This window comes from Zosterops lateralis, assembly GCF_965231275.1.
Source record: "Zosterops lateralis genome assembly, chromosome: 4".
NCBI classification, from domain to species: domain Eukaryota; kingdom Metazoa; phylum Chordata; class Aves; order Passeriformes; family Zosteropidae; genus Zosterops; species Zosterops lateralis.
Window position 1 is genome coordinate 39,428,932 of NC_139765.1, and position 21,202 is coordinate 39,450,133.

Genomic DNA, 21,202 nt, shown 5'->3' on the forward strand with positions numbered 1-21,202 from the left:
CTAGCCAATCATGTTCAGTCCCTCAAAATTGTCTATAAAAAGGATGGTCAAAAATAAAGATTTCCCTCTTTGCCTTCTGAGACCGAAGAGAGTCATGTATTGTTATTAACGCCGTCCCTAATACAACAGCGACAGGCTGGCATCCTAAACCCCAACCATGCCCTTACTTTATTTTTCAGTTGACACAATGCTTGACTCTGGAAGTAATAATGTATCCAGATTCATCTAGTGCCAACAGGATTTCCTTTTTGCTCATTAGTGACAAATGAGTGGGGGGAAAAAGCAGAGGTTTAAAAGAGGAGGTTTAAGCCATAAAACACTGTATTGGGCTGGCATGTCTAGAATAAATTAGGGTCAAGTCCAACAACAGTATCTGTCTCTAGTCCCCAGATCACCTCAGGGATACAAAATGAGTATTCTCAAACAGGCACAACAGAAATAAAGATACTGAGATATGTGAGCAAGATAAGCAAGACATCCCCAGGTTTATTGGACACTTGAGAAGTATCTATCTAAACATCCAACAATTAGGTACAAGTAAGTTTAAACTTATTCCTAGCAAATATACCCAATAACTTGTTTTAAGGAAGTTGAGGAATGAGTAACCTTTCTATAGAGTTGAATGAAAAAAACTGCACACTTATTGCTAGTACAGCTTTTCTAAAAAGCAACCACACAATGAAGAATTCAAGGAAAGTCATATACCATTGGTAATTGGGATTGATGCGATAGTTGTGAAAGTGAGGTGGGTTTTTTATTTTTTATTTAGTTTTCTTTCAATTCCTTCAGAGTTTCAAATTTTGAGTTCTGATTGAACTTTGTTATCTAAGAGATAAGAAAGCTAACATTCCTATTTTTTCAAGTGATATTAAGCCTTAAGAAGCTGTAACTGGAGCTCAGCCCCAGGCTGAAGACATGAACCAGGTACAGTCACTTACTTGAAGATATTCCCAAGACTTGCTTTTATGAACTCGTTGTTCAGGTATGGAATTAAATAAACTGCCCCCCCCAGAAGTCATATCATTTTCAGAAGGGATCATGATTATTTAGCACTTCACAGACAACAGGATTCTTGTTCAGACTTTGACATTTTGGTTGCACTGTATTCACTAAAATTTTCCCAATAATTTTGCCTCAGAACATTTACCTCTCTGGAAGAGACTTTGTTAGAACCGCCTTGAGAACAGCACTCCTAAATTAATCCCAAACTATTTGCATGAGAAAAAAAAGATTCAAACACTACTAGATTGACGGATGAAACAGATTAACTGACTGGTTTACCTGCTTACAATTAGCAGTGGTGGGAAAAAAAGCCACGGGAAAAAAATCCAATCTTTTTCTCAGAAAGCAGATACTAGCCCTGAGATGAAACAAGACAACAATGGTCAGACTTTGGAAAAACAGCACTAGTTCAGTCACGGGACCGGCCAAGCTCAGAGGATTATGTCTTTCCAGAGATGTTTCCCATTTCTGATACCGGAGTAGTCTCAAATGGCCACACCATCAAGATTCCACTACAATTTCAATCTCTTGGTTTAGAACCTTTTCTTCACGTAAACAACTAATTAAAAGATGATGTGTGCTGTTCTTAATATTCCCCAAATACTTACATGTGTGATGCCCTAAATTCTTATCTCTCAACTCTGAGGAGGGTTCCCCCCCTCCCTGAAAACGTTCAGCCCGTGAGCAGAACTTTGACAACATAGCCCAAAGTGGAAGCCTGTTCATTTTCACGAACTTTTAGAGGCTTTATAAGTTAAAGCAATTTAGTTAACCCTTACTCAACAGGGTAAGTGTACCTCTTATGAAAGAGAAGTTAAAATACTCTAGAGCTGATTTTCACACATTTGTAAAAATTTATAAAAAATATTATTCAGAAATCAATTCTGAAAGGCTGATCAGGGTCTAATAAAGACTTTCATACTCAAGATTCCTGTAAGTACAGCTATTTCATTACTAATGCAGACTCTCTGGAAGCAAATCAACTGTTCAGTAACCAAAGCTAGGAGCAATTTTTTTTCTACTTTTTACCTGTTTTTGATAGTTTCTGGTCTTGACAAACATGTATTTTGTCAGTTGAGCAGCTAATTCTTCTGGGCACGAATATTGTAATTTTTCTTGGGCAAAAATAGCTCTTCAATTATGTCCAAACATTTTAACTGATGTCAGACAATCTTCAGAGGATTTTCAAGAAGCTGTCTAGGTGGCTAAGCTTATTCAGTGACATGAAATCATACTAATCACCTGAGAAACAGCCAGAGACCTGCGAACAAGCTACTGCAGCACAAACAGAGCACCAAGGTTTAACCTGCTGCTTGAACAGCCCACAGGGACACTTACACAGAGAAAGCTTAACCAAGTTTTCCTCCTTCCACTGAAGGGAGCTACCTTGATTAATACTGCACACAGGCACCATTTCTGCAAAGCAGCTAACTGCATCTGACCTTGTGAGACTAGTTCCACTGTCTATAATTAGAATAGCTGAATAAAATCTGGTGGTTTTTTTTCTTAAGCCAAAGTTAACTCCCAGCTAGGTCTTTAATTTGAACATAAATTTAATGGATGTTGTAAGGGTAAAACCTGCCTGCTTAAAGTCAAGACTGATAGCTCAGGATGAAAGATTCCTGATGTGAGAGACTAAAAATCATGTGCAACTTGCAGTAGATTCACACAAAATACAAAAAGCATTTTCAAAGCAAGTGATGTAATGAACATTTCTATGCTACTAAGAATACGCTATGCTTCAACACTTACTGAGTTCAAGTTTCAACTTTGTGCAAAAATTCTAATGTGTCAATTCAAATGAGGACTATCTTCTAAAGCCCATGCAATAGAATCTATTTAAGCTCCAAATGGAATTTGTAACATTTATCATCCTTATATTTTTGTGTCTGTTTGCCATGATTTTGCATTTTCTCCCTATTTCTATCAAATAGTCACCATCCTCCAGGAAAGCTGTTTGTGAATGTCCTACCAGTCAGACTTACAGTTAAAATTATGACCTTGGAATTCCTGAAGAAACTCATTTGCAAATAGTTTTTATGCTTTCAAAGAAAATTCAGGCAGGCAATAAACAGAAACAACACACATTTTAAAATATACTGCAAGTATATTAAATTCAGAGAATGCATAATTACCACATTACAATATCTTGCTATGCATAAGCTAGATATTCAACCATAAAGCAAGTTCTGAGAATTGAGCCAGCAATTTGATGCTGCGATTTTGTCTCTACTGTCATTACAGAGCTGGATCAGTATTTAGCACTAATTTTTCCAAGTTAATGGATTGCCACATCATAGTATACACAAAATGCTTCACCTGATATGCATGCTTCTGATTAAAAGCAGATGTAAGTATTTGTCCCCATAATTGTTACACTAAATTTTATCTTTCAAGCTACAAAACAATGTAAAAGCCAGCAGGACTACAAGTAAGGCATGGAAGCTTTCTGAGTTAAGATATTTCTTTTCTAAGTGCAGTTTGAAAGTTACCTTAAGCTTGCCAGCTGGCTTAAAATACTCTTTTTTGGAAAAAGGCATCTTAATTTCTCTTTCAGAAGCAAGATCTAGTCTCAAATTCCATCTGGTATCTGCTTAATATCTGGCAATCCTAGCTCTACTTTGATTGTGCCACTGGCTGCTGAACTGGTAAAGCCTTGTATCGGGTTTCCTTCTACAGACCTAAGCCAATGCTGGGTTCAATTGCAATTCCAGGACCACCTTTTTTCTCTCCTGTTTATTTTTCGCCATAACCCACACATCATATACACCCTGGCAACGCCAGAGCTTGCATGCCAATGTATCATTACTTGTACTGTCTTCATTGTAAGAAGTTTGGGTTTTATTCAGGTTTGTTTAGATTACTAACACATCATCAAGGCACAGATATAAAGATTTCTTTCCTCATTATATGATGCTTTGTTACTGGCCATTTAAACCCAACTATGTAGGGCCTTTATGTACAAGGTATCCTTCCACAGTGCAATTTACAGTAATTCTATTACAAATCAGGTTGGTAGCCAGAGAGAAGTTTTACAAATTCCCATACGTCATTTTAATTAAGATTAGAAGTTTTATCTGTTGAAAAGACACTGATTCTATGCAAATTGAGACTTCTCTCTACAAGCAGTCATTATCAGGAATAAAATTAGCTCTTTCATGATAACTGAACCACACCAGCATCGTCCGGAGTAATTGTCACTCATGTCTGTTTTGACTCTCAATTGATACTTCCCTAATAGAAACACAGTATTTGAACACGAGCAACAAACCTCACTCAAATTATAGCTAATTTCACCAAAAGATCTTTTGTTAAAGCTTCAGACATCTGTCCTGAGGATAACCTGAAAAAGGCATACACTGACACCCAGCAACAACCACCATTTTCTGCCACATGGTTTTGCTACTTGTGCAATGAAGGGGCAACCTTAACTGCTTCTTCGCACAATTAACTCCATGAGATGAATCCACTGATGAACCTGAGTTTCTAAAAGGTCTGACATGCTTAACTGAAGAGGGTGAACCTTGGGCAAAACGTCCTGCTCTGTTTCTGACAGCAAGGCAGTAGCACTTTGAACCTAGGAACGGTTGCTCTGCAGACAGTGTCCAACCCACAGGCAAACCTTAACTAGAAGATGACAACTGCAGACACTGACCTTCACACCTCTGTCCATATGGAGATGAACAGACAACCTGATTGCTCCTTAGGCAACTGTTAAGTTGCCACGAGCTTTAGAAGAGTGTATTCAAGGAAAACCCCAAACACAAAAAACCCTCAACAATTAAAACTAAATCCCACAAAAAAATCCACCCACTAAAACAATTCCCCATATCCATATTCTCCCCCCAAAAAAACCCAACCAACAAAAAAACCCAACCCAAAACCAAACCAACAGCCCCCACAAAAACAAATTCTAGCTGATATTTGCATGCAAAGCTTGAACTGTCATTGCTCTGCATCTGCTCTGTGAGCAGCTGATGCACCTTAGCCCACCCAGAACTCTCATTTAATGGGTCACAAATTTTCAAGAGGTGAAAGATCTGTGAGTTAGGAGCATAACCTCAAAGGTAAGCAATTCACACTTGCAAGCCTGAGCTCATGTCCTCTTCCATGAGGACACCTACACAAAAAGCTGATTAATTTTAACCAAATGACTTTGAATCATACTCATCCCCATACCACTTTCAATTACATGGACTAGATCTTTAGTACAGAGTTACCAAATTAATGAGGGTTAAACTTGTTTAATCAAGTCTTCACAAGATTCTATTTGAATCTTCTTAAGAATACTCTAGTTCACGTTTAGACCATAATCCTTGGTTCTTTTGCATCTTCAAAGCTTGCCATTTTCTGGAGAAACCTGTCATACCTCCAGACTCACCTTGCTAGAAGTCAAATTTTATTTGGTTTGCATGGCAATGTTTTGTTAGCTAGGTGGCTTCTGTGAGAAGCTGCCAGAAGCTTCCTTCATGTCCAGCACCAGATGGGCTCCAGGACAGACTGCAGGCCAAGGCTGAGTCCATCAGTAACAGCAGCACCTCTGGGACAACATATTTAAGAAGGGAGTTGGAGGAGTCAACTGCTGGGGGAACAGCAGCAGCAGAGAAAAGAGTTGTTGCAAGAGCAACTCTGCAGACACCAGAGTGAAGTGAAGAAGGAGGGTGTGGAGATGCTACAGGTGTCGGTGCAGATTCCCCTGCAGCCCATGGTGCGACAGGCTGCTCCACTGCAGCCCAGGGAGGACCCCAGGCCAGAGGAGATAAATGCCAGGAGGAGGCTGTAACACTATAGGAATGACATGCTGGAGTAGATTGTTCCCAAAGGACTGCACCCCCAGAAGGGACTGCCACTCGAGAAGTTTGTGAACAATTATCTTCCATGGGAGAGACCCCACACTGGAGCAGAAGAGTGTGTGGAGTCCTTCTACTGATGAAGGAGGAGCAGTAGAGACAACATGTACATGCTACTGAATGTAGCCCCCATTCCCTACCCCATTGTGCCTTTAAAGGAGAGGTGGCAGAAAATGTAGGAGTAAAGTCAAGCTTGGGAAGAAGGTGTTAATAACATTTGGGCTTATTTCTCATTATCCTATTCTGGTATGATTTGCAATAAATTAAACTGATTTCCCCAAGCTAAGTCTATTTTATCCCCATGACAACACCTGGCAAGTGGTCTTCCCTGTCCTTATCTTGACCCACAAGCCTTGTGCTGTATTTTTTCTATCTGTAGTGAGTTGACCCTGGCTGGATGCCAGGCACTCACCAAAGACTCATTATCACTACCATCCACGCTGGACAAGAGAGAGAAAATACAATGAAAGGTTCATAAGTTGAGGTAAGGACCAGAAGACATTAGTCACCAAGTGCAATCAGAGGCAAAACAGGCTGGAATTAGAGATGTTAACGGAATTTATTACAAACAAAATCAGAGCAGGATAATGAGAAGTAAAGTAAGACCTCAAAACATCTTCCCCCACCCCTCCCTCCTTCCCCACCAGCACAGCTAGAAGGGAATGGGGGTTATGGTCAGTTCACCACAGGTTGTTTTTCCCATTGCTCAGGGAGAGGAGCCCTTCCCCAGCTCCACTGTGGGATCCCTCCCACAGCAGATAGTTTACCATGAATTTATCCAGTGCGGGTCCATCTCACAAACAACAAGTTCTCCACAAATGGCTGCAATATGAGTCCATCCCATGGGCAACAGAACCCCTCAAACTGCTGCAGCATGGATCACTCTTCCATGGCGTAAAGTCCTTCAAGGACAGGCTGCTCCAACACTGGTCCCCCACGGGATCACAAGTCCTATCAGGACACTTTTCCAGTGTGGGCTCCTTTCTCCATCAGTCCGCAGGATCCTGCCAGGAGCCTGCTCCAGTGCAGTCCTCCCACAGGCTCCTCTCAGGAATTCACTTGCTCCAGCGTGGGTCTCCTCAGTGGGCTGCAGAGGAATCCCAGCTTTGGTGCTCCTGCTCCTCCTTCTCTACTGACCTTGGTGTTTGCAGAGTTGTTCCTCTAACATGTTTCTACCCTGCTCTCCTCTGGCTGCAGTTATGACTGTGCAGTAACTTCTTTTTCCTTTTTCTTCCTAAATCTGTTATCACAGAGGCATTACCACCATCTCTAGTTGGCCAAGCTTTGACTAGTGGCACATTTATCTTTGGAGCTGCCAGTGATTGGCTCTGCCAGACACGGAAGAAGCTTCCAGCAGCTTCTGACAGAAGATAAGGCCCTATAGCCTACACACTACCAAACCTTGGCAATGCAAACAAACTCAACACACTACCCCATAGAGTTGGGGAGGGGAGTGATAAAGCAGCTTTGGTGGACACCTGCTGTCCACTCAGGGTCAACCCACAACAAATCAAACATATTGATAAGGTAACAGAAGATGTCCAAAGATTATTGAAATGTTAAATTGACTCTAGGGTTTTGGATGGGCAGACCTTTCTAAATAAAATCTGTATAAATGTCTTCTAAGAGTCATCTATTATTTAGGCTATGACAGTCACATCACCACAGCATTTGAATGAGCATCACCACTACATCCTTAATCTTTCGCTGAAGAGTTTTACTTTTAGCAAATTAAACATAAGCACCTCAAAACAATCTGTATTTTGGGCAAAGCCCGAGCAGAATGACTTTTCAGTCCACCCTGACTGTCCCAGTGAAATAAGTTTATCCTTCAGGTAACCAGTCTTTCATTTCCACGTTGCTTAAAGTGCCTGCAGTTTACTGAATGCTTACTCTGTTTAGATTCTTGTGATCCACGACTTCAATCTTCTGAAGGCAAGTGTGTGACAGCTCCTTATTTTCACTTCTACCACAGCAGATTCAGCATTCAGCTCAGAAAAGAGGCTTCAGCTTTCCTCTGTGAAACTTATAGCACCAAGTTTAATTTAAAAAGCACTCTCACAATAAGATTAAATAATGAGAGAATTGCATTACCTGTAAATACAAATATTTTCATATTGACATATTTGTCTTTGAAAAACATTTTTGCAAACTGCATCTTAAAATCTTGCCTCTGGCTAGTTAGCAAGACTGCATATTGCTCAAAATATTGGTTACTGTAGTTTAATTATGTTCAAACTAACGTGCACTTAATGTTCCCTCTTCACCAGTTTCCTGGCTAAACAGGACCCAGATTTCTACGAAAAAAGAAAGACTTTAGGACTTTTTTGTTCTTCAAACATAAAACCAGACAACTTACTAGATCTTTCTGTTCCAGGGTGCACACAAAATATTCCTATTTTCTCACTCTAATTTCTACTTACATTGATACAGCATTCTTCTTCTGAGACTACTCTTAAGGAGTTTGATGAAAAGCAACACATAGATCAAAAGAATGCCAAACACAAGCACACACAGAGGCCTAAAGCACTTAATTGTAAAACCTCATTTTCAACTCCTCAGTCTTTGCAGAATTTCAGCTACTACACTTAAGTTTTCTATGCAAGATCTCTGGCTGAACCTCAGTTTAGCTTTGGGCAATTCCTGAAATACAAGGTTTAGGGAAATCAGGACAAAAAACTAGAGGATCATTAAAAATATAAGCAAACATAAAAATTTAGGCTCAAATATAAAGAAGGGTGAAAAGGTAACAATAAAATAAGGACAACAATAACTACCGGTATACATAGATATAATTAAGAAATGTTTGTTTCCCTCTCTAGTATTCAGACTTAAAAGTAAGTAGAAAATTGTACACCAAAAGTAAGAGCATTTGAAGACCAAGCATTCAGATAAAAAACTAGTTATGTGTCCTTGATTATTGTAGCATTACCGCTTCTCTCTATTTGTCTCCAAACTTACTCAATGTCCACAGAGATTAAGTGCCAGGGTGTCTCTTCTTTGGTGAAATCCCATCTAATCTGCTACCAAGTCAGAAAAGATGTATCAGAAAAATGGAAGAGTGATATTCTCCAGCATGACAGTCAGCTATACTTGCCTCTTCAGTGCTCCTTGATGCCACAGGACTACTACAGTCTCTTTGATTCCACCAAGTGACAATTTGATGACAATTTGGCATCAGTTTCTAGAAGCATAGCACATTCTGAAATAACTTATCTTGGTAGAGGTTGGATTTTTGAACATAACATTTCACAGCTCACAAAGAACAAGTTCAAGGCATCTCGAACTGTACACTTGTTGATATAAAACTACCTCGGAAATTCATCTATGGATTGGTTTTATATTTGCAAGAATTCTGAATGTGAGTTCACACTTGCCACAAAGTCAGTTTTGATGCTCCTCGTCATAAAACCCATGAAAACACATTGCATTTTCTCTATGCTTCTACCAATATGAACAACAGACAGTAAATAACAAAAGGACCATTCCCTGAATGGGAATAAAATCACCACACTCACAGAATGTCTACTGCCCATCAAACCTCTATTTTAAACAAGTCAGAAGGGTCACAAAAAGACAGCTGATATATCCTCATTCATACTAACTATATAAATATAACTCCAGAAGTGCGAGAGTCAAGATTTTGCAAGCTGTATTAATTTATACACTCTCCTAACCAAAAGAAAATCCTTCAGCAATATTTTATGCAAGAAGCAATGATATGAAGCCAAGCAGGCTACATTTATGGGTCAACCTGTGCATCAAGCTTTCAGAATGTTACCTTGTAGGTGGCTTCACAGTAAAAGATCACGGGGGGGGTTACTGACCACATCTTACAAACTCTACCAATCCCCCATAACTGCTGCACATTTACAAGATTAATAAAAGAAGTTCCTGTATGTTGTTGGGCTGCTCCCACACACACCTGGGCACAGCCACAAACACAGAATGGCTTGAATAGAAAGGGACCTAAAAGATGATGTAGTTCTGCCAACCACAGACAGGGATACCACCCCCTTGATCAGGTTGCTCAGGGCCTCATCCAGCCTGGCTTTGAACAATTCCAGCAATAAGGCATTCACAACTCAGTATCAACATTAAATATCTGCTGATAAATAAACCAATCTAGTCCTAAACACTGTGTTGCAGAGATTAAGATTTTTAGGTAACTTCCACTTCAATGGAGATTTCTTCCACTCCACATTCCAGTTTACCCTTCTGAAAGAGTTTGCAACTTTCCACTAGTCTTCTAACAAATCACTTCTAGGGGAGGAATATTAGACCAGATGTTACAGAAGTCTGATGAACTGCAAACAAGGACTGTACAATTTTACAACTAAACTATCACTGTAATCTGTGTTCTGATGCAGTCCAACTACTGTTCAGCATGTTAGCTTCATATAAAAAATACTGACCATACATGAAATCTCTAAAAAAAAAAAAAAAAAAAAAAATTAAAGTAGCTGGTCTGACTCTGCAATTACCAAAACCACTTGCACTTCTGCAGTGCTGAAGTGCTACTCCTAGTAACAGGTCCTCCTTCTATCTGTTGTACCTCCCCTCTACAGCTCCACAGAGATAACTCACAAGTGTCTGCAGCTCATCCTTGACAGAGACATGGTGGTACTGTTTTTTTGCTTCCTCCTGATATACAAAGCATGCTTTTAAGAAACTTTTCTTCACTGCAGACATAAAAAAAAGTGAAGGCCCAATAGGTTAGGTTTCAGAAAGAGAGACTGTCAGTGGGAAAAATAGGACAAGACTTCAAAAGCTGAGACAACTAATGCAGAGAAACAAAAAGAAACGGTTGCAGGGACTATCTGTGTCTACAAATTACTTCAGATTAACTGAAGATGATGTTAGACAACACACATTATCTGGGCAATAGTTAAGACATTAATTTAAGAAAAAACATTTGCCATCTAATGTCACAAAAAGTAGAGTAAGCCATACTAATGGAAATGCTGAAGTACATATTTTCCTTTAATCCAGATTACCTACTGAAATTAGATAATAATAACTGCAGAGCCTTGCTTTGTCTTCAGTTATGAAAATAAACTGTTCTCCTGTTCCAGGTCTTCAATACTGCCCAAAAATTTAAATGCTGTAAGGTTTCTTACAGGTCTACTATTAGGGTTACATTGAAAATTATTTCATGAATGAGTAACAGGGGCACACAATATCCTTTTCACAGAAGACCTGGTCAAGTCATTCAGATCTAGGCCAGCTTCCTGTGTTGCAACAGCTGCAGGAATGATACCAAGTGATCTAAGAAAGTACAGATTTCCTGAAGAGAATTTCAAGCTGGGAAGAAACATGAGATGTTGCTTGTCTGCCACAGGATGCAAACACCAATCCAGGAGAAGGGCTAGGCTGTCCTACTCCTACAATATGGTCTAGCCGTCCTCCCTTGGTCAGGAATGAACTAACCATGTGGACTTACTTGGCAGTCTCTTTTCATAGTTGCATAGCAGGGATTTACTTCAAATAACATCAAACCCTTAGATTAATAACTATAGAGTACTGACTGGGACAGTGTACAAGATTTGTCAAATGCCTCCTCTTCATCCTGGTTCATCTCTAAAAAGTTTCTGTATTTCTATAATGCACATTCCTCTAGGGTCTTATAGTGACTTTCACTCTACTGCTTCATTAGTAAAAATCACTATTAAAACACTGTTCTTGAAAAAAAAAAAAAAAAAAAAAAGCATCCTGAATAGCAAGAGGGCCTCCAAATAATTTTATATTTCAAAAGTTGCCTAATGGGCAGATTTCCAACCTGGTGTTTGCAGCCTTCCTCCCTTTCCTTGCTGCTAGAAGAGAGGAACACGCAGTATGTCAGGAGCTCACAACAGCATGCATGAGCAGGCACACATAAAAATAAAAACTTTTGGTTGTCCAGTCTTTCTTTACATATTCTAAAGCTTGAGAGATGAGTTTCAAGCCATAACCTACTGCTGCTTTTGAAGGTAACCTCATTCAACTGCTTCAGGAAGAAACAGTCTGTACCAGTAGACAAGGTCTTTGACTTTCTCCAAATAGCATTTGCCTACTACAAGCAATCTGCCATGACTTCATCAAAATATTACTTCTTCTATGCCTGTCTCACCCAGCTGCCTCATGGATAAGAGGACTTATGGAAAAAGCCATACATTAAATGCTCTAAGGTCCTAAGATCTACTACAGTCAACTGTCAAACAACTTTGAAAACTCAGTCAACTTGAAAACAGGTCCATTAATGGTAATCAAGTACAAAACCACTAATTTTTTCCCTCTGCTTTACAAGAGAAGAATAGAAACAGACCATCATAACTACATCTGAGTAGGAAAACAAAGTTTACCTTGAAATATGAAGGTGTAGTTACTGTAGATACTCCTTTCATCTCTTTGAACAAGGAGGTTGCCTAAAATACCCCTCTACCTGACCTAGATGCAACAGAACACAGCAGAAGCCCGCCCCAACTCAGCAGGGATTCAGCACACTGACACCACACAGTGCACTTCAGTCTGCTCTTGGATTTGTTCTGAGGTAAAGGAGTGGCAGCATTCACAACTACAAGCTAAACACAGACTTCTGGCGCTCAGCTTATGCTGAGTGATGTTTTACTAAGAGAGGAATTTTGATTAAAACTCACAACTTGAGGCTAACCTGACAAACACTCTCAAATGTCAGCCAGGTATCTGAAAGTCATCTAAGCATCACTTAGGCCAATTCATAAAGGATCCTCCCACCCTCTCAGCATACACGCAAGGACAAGAGTGCATGTTTTAATGGGTAAGATATTCTTATCCTTAAGAGCCCCTCTCTGCACCTAACCCCGAGCAGGCAGCAGAGCTCTGCGGATGACAGGATTGGCACGGCAGCAGTAAGCATCAAGTACTCAAGTACTTCTGTGACTCTTGCACTTCCCACATCCCAGATGATAGGTGGACAACTGTTTATTTTGGTTCCCTGTCACATTTACTAACTGTGAGATCACAAGCTACAGTGTAGCCTTCAGCACACTTCCTTCCTCAGCCACAGAAGCAATTTCTTTCTCCTTCTGTAGGCTCTCACCTAGATTCCCATCTGTTTGCCTCTGCTCCAGAAAGGCTCTCAATTAACGAGACAGTCAGTTTTACTCTGCAAAAACTGGCACAGCACAAAAAGAACTGTCATGGCTCACTTCAGATTTATTTTTGATTAACTGTCCTACAGGAGTGGTTTGGAACAAAATAGCACAATTTTAATTCCACTCAGAAAACTTACATAGTGCATATATATAGTAATAGAAGCACAGGTACCAACAGTAAAAAGACTATTGTTTTTTTCTTCCCCCATATAAGGGAAGAAACTTTTTTTTGGTCTTTCAACTCTGTTTTGCAGATTATTTCACCCCCAGGCAGACAGGTGCTCCAAGTATGATCATCTTTGCTGCAAAAGATACATGGTACTTAAATTGCACAGAGTAATTCCAAACTCAGTTACTTGGTACAGATAAGTAATACAGTTTTACACTACGGCCTTAAGTTAAACCTGAAGCAGCTCATATCACTACAAGAAGCATCTCTGAAAACATACAGGCACTAAAAGAATAAAACATCCTATCTAATCAGTTTATTTCTGCAGAGCCTTTAATATGAATAGTACAAGTATCCTCCACTAGTCACTCAGTTAACTTTTATCTAGAAAGAAGTCTACAGGATAGATTTTGAGCAAGAGTAAAAAAAGGTGCAATGAATAATAAAAATTAAAATACCCAACTCTACCAAGTTGGATTGGATTTTTTCCCTCCCAGAAGCTTCTGATTTTAATACAGAGGCAAGTTATCCAAAAGGTAGCAACTTCAATAATGCTCAAAGTTTTTCTTAGAGAGAAGAGAGTCTTTCCAAAGGGAAATACACTTGTTTTTGAATGTTTTTTTCTTAAGGCAATGTGATTGCTTCATTGCCTTTTAATTATAACTCATGGGAAAAGTGTTTCTTGTCTCCTTTTCTTATAACAGTAATTTCAACATACACTTCACTGTGAAAGAGTACTGAAAAGTCTCTGTCAGACACTGTCTACTCATCTCATCCTGGGGTAAGATGTAGCTGTTATATGTGAAAAATTACAATTACACTAATCAAAATACCTAAATGAAAGAACATATACACAACCTGTATGATTTTCAAGCTGGGCATCTCTGACATACCCTCTGTCTCAGAACTGTACTACCCTCCTATTGCACGCCAAAGCAGTAGAGAAAAAGACCTTCCTTTTTTTGTTTCATTTACCCTGAGCAGCATAACCCACGCCTTCAAGATAGAAATGGGAATAAAAACTCGCTGTTCTTTTTTTGCAGGAAACCTTGGTTTCTCACTCTCTTTTATAATCTAGGGCCAGTGCGAGGTCAGATTTGGTTTTATTCTCCCCTCAGCAAACTTTGTTTTCCTTCCACCACTTCTTCACCAACGCACGCAGAAGGGTACAAGGATCTCAGGCTTATTAGACGGGTTTGGCGCAGGAAACGTCAGTCAAATTCTTCCATTTGCTTTGACACGGGTGACGGTGGGGTGTTCAGACGAGGCGAACGTCCCTGTCATTTCCTTTTCATTTAGCGCTAAGCAGGAAGCGAAGGCGCAGGCCCCGCGCTGTCTGCCTGTCCCGCTCCGCGGCCGGCCCGGCACCAGCCCCGGCGGGCGGCTCCGGCCCCCCCACACACCGGCCGGAAGAGCAAGCGGCTTCTCTCCGGCGGCCGGACTAGGTGGGGCCCGGCTCGGACTTCCCGCTGACAGCGCCGGCGGCGGCCGGGCCCCGTCCCCTTCCCCGCCCGCGGCGGGGCCGACCCGGGCGTCACCCGCCCCTCCCCGCGCCCGGCCGGGCCCCACGTCGCGGCCCCGACCCGCGGGGTTACAACTTTCCGCTTCCGCTCCAACTTCTGCTCCGGGGACCGCCGGGCGGGGGGCGGCGGCGCAAGGCAGGGCCGGGCCCCGGGCCCGACGGCGGCGGCTGTCCCCCAGCGCCCCGCTCCCCCACCCCTCGGGGTCCCACCACGCCTGAGGCCGGACGAGGCGGCGGCTCCCGGTTCCACTTCCGCCATGTTCCAGGCTGGTGCCCCTTCCCTCAGAGCGCGCCGCTCCCCACCGCCACCGCCGCCGCCGCCGCCGCCGCCACCCCCCTCTCGCCGCCGCCCCCACCCCGCCCCGCCCCGCCGCGCCTCGCCACCTGTACCAGAGACGCCGCGCCGCTCCCCGCCACGGGGGCCCGGCCCGGCCCGCGCTGCCCGCTGCTACCCACCGGACAGCGCCTCCGCTCCCCGCCGACCGCCCGCCGCCGCCTCGCCGGCCGATCCCGCTGCGCCGCGCCCGCTGCGCTCCGCTGGCTCCGCTGGGCTCGGCTCCGCTCGCCGCCTGTGCCGGGGCGCGGCTCGGGGCCGTCGCCGTGACGCCGCACGCCCAGCCTCGCTCTGGCGCGGCGGGGGCGGAGGGAGGGGCGGGCACGGGGAGGGCTGACCCCGCGCGCCGCCCCCTGCGCAGGCGCGCGGCCGCCCCGCCCCACCCCGGCCCGGCGCGAGGGGCGCGGGGGCGCGCGGGACCGGGCTCGGCCCGCCCCGCCCTGGGATAGCGCCCCCCCGCGGGCCGCGTGCTCCGGGGCTCCGGGCGGGCTGAGGGGAGGCGCCGCTCAAAGGGGCGCCAGGAGCGAGGGGTGGTGGATTAGAGTTAATTAACAACGTAAAGAGCTGGAAAAGTAAATGCCAGTGCGGTAGTCCTTGCGTTTCTAAAAGGGTGTTGAGATCCACTGGTGAAGGGTGTCCCAGAGATGCCGCACACTGCTGGTTTTATGTGGATGGTTTTGCCTCTGGATGTGAACAGTCTTGCTGGTACAAAGCAGGATTCCCAATGCTTGCAAATAATTACCGTATTGGCTTTTCTGTTACTTTAGTCCAAAAATATGTAAATCAGTCTCTCCCCCCCCCCCCCCCCAAGTGTCACTCATATTTTACAGTTACAAAGGGTTTAGCTGATAAAGATTAAAAATAAATGAGCATTTATATTTCTGGGAAACACTTAGTAAGCAAATAGTTAAGGTGGTGCTTTCAGATAACACTTGTGTTCTGAGGAAGTCCACCGCACTTCCACACTTACACAAGAGTGTACAAAACCGACAGGAAGTTGCAGTGAGGCTGAGGCTTCTGGCAGGGAGAGTGGGTGTGGAGGAAGCAGAGGCTTTCTGTTTCTAGCACAGACATAGAAAAGGGAGGTGTTGTGACTTCAAGTTAATCTGTGGGACATGCTGGAGCTCACAGCGGGGTCAGAGGATGACCAGTGAGATGAGCTGCCCTTGGTAGGGAAGACTTCATCGGGATACACGGCATCCAGAAAGTGACACGCTTTAAAAAAGATTTTTCTTTTAGAGTGTTGCTCCCAAGTCCTGAACGTCATAAAATCTCTTCCAAAGTCCAGACAAATCTCTTGGTGTTTTGCAGCTTAAACTGGTGTGCAGTCCTTTGATAATGAATCCCTGTAAAAGATGGATAATGCAAGAGAGCTCTGGTTGTGAGAAATCAAGTCCATAGAAACCAGTCTTTTCTCAGCAAGGCATCCTATGCAGGACAAAAATCATTAATGAGATGAATAGGTGAAGTACAGCCTTTCAAGTGAAAATCAGAAGAACATTTCGTGCAATTATTAGCTGTGTAGCATATTAGCTCACCAGAGAGAAAAATACATGTGTTCTTATTTTTTTTTCTGTCACTAGATACGATTATCAGCACCCAGAAATATTCAGAGAAAAAGAACAAAGATATATATCCTCAGCCCTCACAACTTTCTTCAATGAACTGGGTTAATCACAAATAACTTGCACTGTTCCAGGAACACATACATTTCATTAATGTCATAGTATTTTACAGTGTGCCTTTAATTGTTCTGTGTTTTATAGTCTCTGGGGCAAATCCTCCTTTTTGCTTAACAATAACAAAAGAGGAAGGTGGCCTTTGGGAGTCTTGAGTAAATCTCTGTGAGCAGATCTTGGTGTTTTGAGTTTCATTTGGGGGTATCTGGAACTTAGTATTTTAGAAGAAGTGTATATACACATATTATAAACATATGGCTTGCTTAATATAGACACGTTTGGAGACTGATCACTGTAACCAGAAGAAATAGGCAATTAGGATTCATTCTAAGCAAGAGACCAAGTGTTCCCTCTCCCCAGCTCTCTCAGCCACATAGTTTGAATGTAAATTGGGCCCTTAATTTTGGATTTTCCTATGAATCATCTAGCTAATCCTCAGCACAATTCTTAAACCAGCTTTACTCATATCAGTGTGACTGGCAAATAGCAATTGGTGTGCTTGTTAAGCACACTCACCCGGTACTTCACAGGCCTTGCTCTGCTCAGCTTGCTCCGAGTTTCATAGATGCCTAATCACTGGCGGTCACTCGAGCAGCTGAACGAGTGCTGAAGGTTTCCCCATGATAGAGCAACTCCCCAGAGAACCAGGAATATGGGTGAAATGAGGAGGATATGGCCACAGTGCTGTAGTGTTGAATAGGAACAACACGGATACATCAGCTTGCTTTAGTGGGCCTGCCTGTGCCCAGCATTGATCTGGAATTTTTAAAAGAGGAAGGTCAAATACTCAGCCGCCTGTTTACTGAACAAAAAGCAGTAGAGACCTGCTTATGCATATGGATCTTAACGTCAAATAAACCTTTCAAAACACTGTAGCACTTGTCCTTTATGCTGTGATCTCTGTCTCCCAGATTACCAGTTGCCTGCATGTACTTCAAAACCCTTTTATTTCAATGACCAGTGATTAGCTGGAGGTAGTTCAGTCTGCTCATCACTAACACAGTGAGCCATCTGATAATGTCATGGCTCTTGTGAGGAACAAGAGAACATAGAAGATCCCCTCTGATGGAAGATGAGGAGGAAAATACAAGTCTTGCTAAAAAGTTCTGTGGAATTAGTGGGGGAGTAAGGTGGAGGTCAGTAGATTATTTGGGGAAAACAAAGTAATACTTTTTAAATGATTCTTTAATAAAAGCTTGGCAGGGCAGCCTTTGGTCACCTCCATGTAATTTTCCTGACTTTGTCTGCATTGTTTTCACTGGGGCTGCATGGGTGTTGGAGTGAAGAATGTGGCACTATGTGTATTGCAGTTTCATTACTGCTGAAACACAGCCATCTCTGGGACAGAATGCAGAGCTGGCTCGTGCCAGCAAACTCTAAAGTTAAATGGGTATGTGGTGCCAGGGAATACAGTGCTGGCTGCATGCCAGCTAGCTGTGAGCTTTTCTAGAAATTTGTCCTGAAGGGAAAAGAAATGCCATTTGGTAAATCCTAAGAAGATGCTTTGCTTTGGGAGGGGAAGCAAATTTTTCATCTTTTAAGGTAAATGGACTGGAAGGGATCAATTCTTAGCCCTACAACTCAGCTGTTCCAGCAAGAGAATGGTTACTGGATCAGAATGCGCTTTGGATCATGAGAGCAATAAAGAGAAAACTTCTTCAACACTAAAAAAGTAACATATTTTTGAGACATAGGTATGTGAGATTTTTTTTTTTTCATTCCATATCCTTCAACATGATTTTCATTTGCTCTTTCTCCATACTCAGAAGATTTAGTCATGCAGAGTGGGAATACCTGTCTGGATGGAACCTTGTTTCAGGGATGTGTCTTCCCCTCCAGACTCAATGCAATTTCTCTGTGTCTTTGTATCTGTTGATACAGCTTCAGCCTGAGTTTTTTCACCTGATAATTATCAGTTCTACTCCTTCGACATCTTCCCTTCAGACATAGCTTCCATTATGCAGTTCTGCTTCTTCATTGCATCTTCTTGATGTATTGCTGTTTGCTAATCAAAGTTGTTTAAACATTGGTTTAATCACAAGCTTGACTGAAACTTGATATGAAGATTTTTTTCTCAACTTTTTTTTTTCACTTTCCATACGTTTACCTCATTGTTGAGGAAAATTCTGTCACTTTGCTCCTCTTCCTCCTCCAAACTATCTTGAGTTAATGTTTTTTCTTATCTCTAAGTGATGTTCCATGACTCTTCAATTTATCTGCCAAAATCTCTTACTGAACTAACCCTTTTCCTTATCCTTGGCCAGAATCCTATTATTTGTTCATACAATACAGTTCTCCCTTTATCTTGTGATTTGTCTCCTTCCCTACCCTGTGATAACTGCTTTGAGGAGCAAAATTTGCCTTTGTTTTTTTAAGCTTGGGAACAACAGGCAATGGACAGTACTGCAATTTAAATTGTAAATGTCAGCATTTATTTACAGGGGTCTAATTTTTTAATCTATTTTCTTCTGTCTTTGAGAGACTACTTTTATATCACCGCAGTTACTTCAGATAAAGCAAGGAATAGCTATTTCACAACCTAGCTGTGATGAAAGCACAATACTCTGAATTGCAGAGGGATTCAAGAAAATGTCCCCAGCTCTGGAATTGAAACTCTTAAAAATAAGAATTCATTTGGTAAAAGGAAAAGCCTACTTTATTTTACCCTCTGTGGAAAAGAGCTTTCAAATTGCTTTGGACAACCAGCTCATCAGATAAGGAACAAGATTGTCACAGCAACATAAGTGCTTTAAAAGTGTAAATGAAGAATAATGTATCTACTTGAAACTAAGAAGGAATGTAATTACCTGGAGGAAAATCTGTATGGGTGACTATTTCTCTGTCTCTCTCTCCCTCAAACAAAAAAAAAAAAAAAAAAAAAAAAAAAAAAAAAAAAAAAAAAAAAAGCGCCGAAAGAAAGACATACATTTTCACAATTTCAAAGCTTCAGAAGTTTTACTTCCCTGCTTTTCCAGGAGAACACTCCTAGCAGCGCGTGATGCAGAAAGAGGGTTACTACTTTCTGAATCACCAGCTGCTGTGATACCTGGATAGCTCTTCAAAGTCTTCCATAAAAGGGCTGTGTGCAATAGCAGTTAACTGATGATGATGACTGATTACAATGTGTCAGTATAAAGTTGTAAACGAACAGTTTCCTCATTTAAAATACTGCACTATTCCCAAGAATGTCCTTCTTCACCCCATTACCAGATAGCAAAAGAGAGGAGCCTGATCAAAGATAGCACCATAGTGGTAGTGCTATCAAGTACGGGGAAAGTGGGTACTTTTCACTCTGCTCTATGAGAACATGAAAATACAGAATTTTTACTTGGTAAAAACATGTTTATAATTATAACTGAATGTTAGTAGAAACATTTTAACTATCATACCCTTGTTTTGTTCTTTATTTTTTTTTTCCTTTTTCATTGCTATTTGTTTTTAGCATACTCCTTTATATCCAGATTCTGACTACTGGAGACGAAAGAAATGTTCCTGTTGATTTTAATAAGCTTTATACCAGGACCTAAATTCAGCCCTTGAAGGGTGTGCAACATTTAGTAGTACTTGCATTTAAAATATATATTCACTTCTGCTTCGTGTCAATATTAAGAAAGGAACAAATATATTTAACAATGACAGGCCTAAAAATACTCACTGTTTGTGTCCTGCTTTCCCTAGCAGCTGAATTATATCCCGATTAATACAGCAATTTACACTGACATATTCATGTGGAAGTGACTTTTCATTGCTTCTTTTTTGTTTCCGTCCACTTCAGAATCAAGCTTTAATTAACACAATGGGCTGAAAGCATTCATGGGAAAATAATTATTTACATTAGTTGTTCATTAGTGTTGCTACTCAATTTGGTTAGAAAAAACAAAATGTATAGCACAGGAAGGAGAATTTATTTCATAACTTTGCTAGATCGTTTTTTCTTAGCTTTGTCTATACATATGGCCTTGTTCTGCCAAATCTTTCCTCTGGCCATGGAAAAAAAGCAGGTTAATTTCTTCTTTTTTTTTTTTTTTTCCCTTTTTTTCCTTTTTATTCCGAATGAATGTGTTTTTTAGCTGATAAAAATTTCTTTGTTTTAGTTCTTTCTTAGAAAGTCCATAAATTGCAAACCTTAAACAGTAATTTCATTAGTTTACCACTAATCCAACAGTATGTAATATAGTTAGAGGAAAACATTTTAGTGAAATTTTGTATCCTCTAAATAAGCAGTGTAAAACAGGAAAACGTTGATTTTGAGTAACTGCATATATTCAAACCATTTCCAGATGAGATATTACATCTGGCACAGGCCATGGTTCATAGATCTGGAAAAGTTTGGATGTTTTTTTGTGTTGTATGGGTGCAGTGATAATCAATGGCATCAGACCTGTGCAAAGACGTGGTATTCCCCACTCTGCCTCCTCTTGCTCTCTCCCTCTCATCATTCTCTGCAGCTTGTTTGCTTCACTTCAGCCCGACTTTCAGGGTGGTTTATCACCTAGTAGGCCTATGATCTGTTTGGCCCTTTCTGCTGTCACCT

General features: G+C 41.6%; 1 protein-coding gene across 2 annotated transcripts in view; it reads right to left on the bottom strand.

The window, feature by feature from the left end:
• RAP1B (RAP1B, member of RAS oncogene family) overlaps positions 1-15,223 on the bottom strand; it is a 30,436-nt gene extending 15,213 nt beyond the window's left edge. Inside the window, exon 1 of one of the 2 annotated variants that reach the window (XM_083860557.1) lies at positions 15,112-15,223. The gene's annotated coding sequence lies outside the window, so the exon portion shown is untranslated. Of the gene's footprint in view, positions 1-7,745; positions 7,859-15,111 lie in introns of those variants that run through there. The other variant, XM_083860558.1, reaches the window with a different exon arrangement.
• Between the last annotated feature and the right edge of the window lie 5,979 nt (positions 15,224-21,202).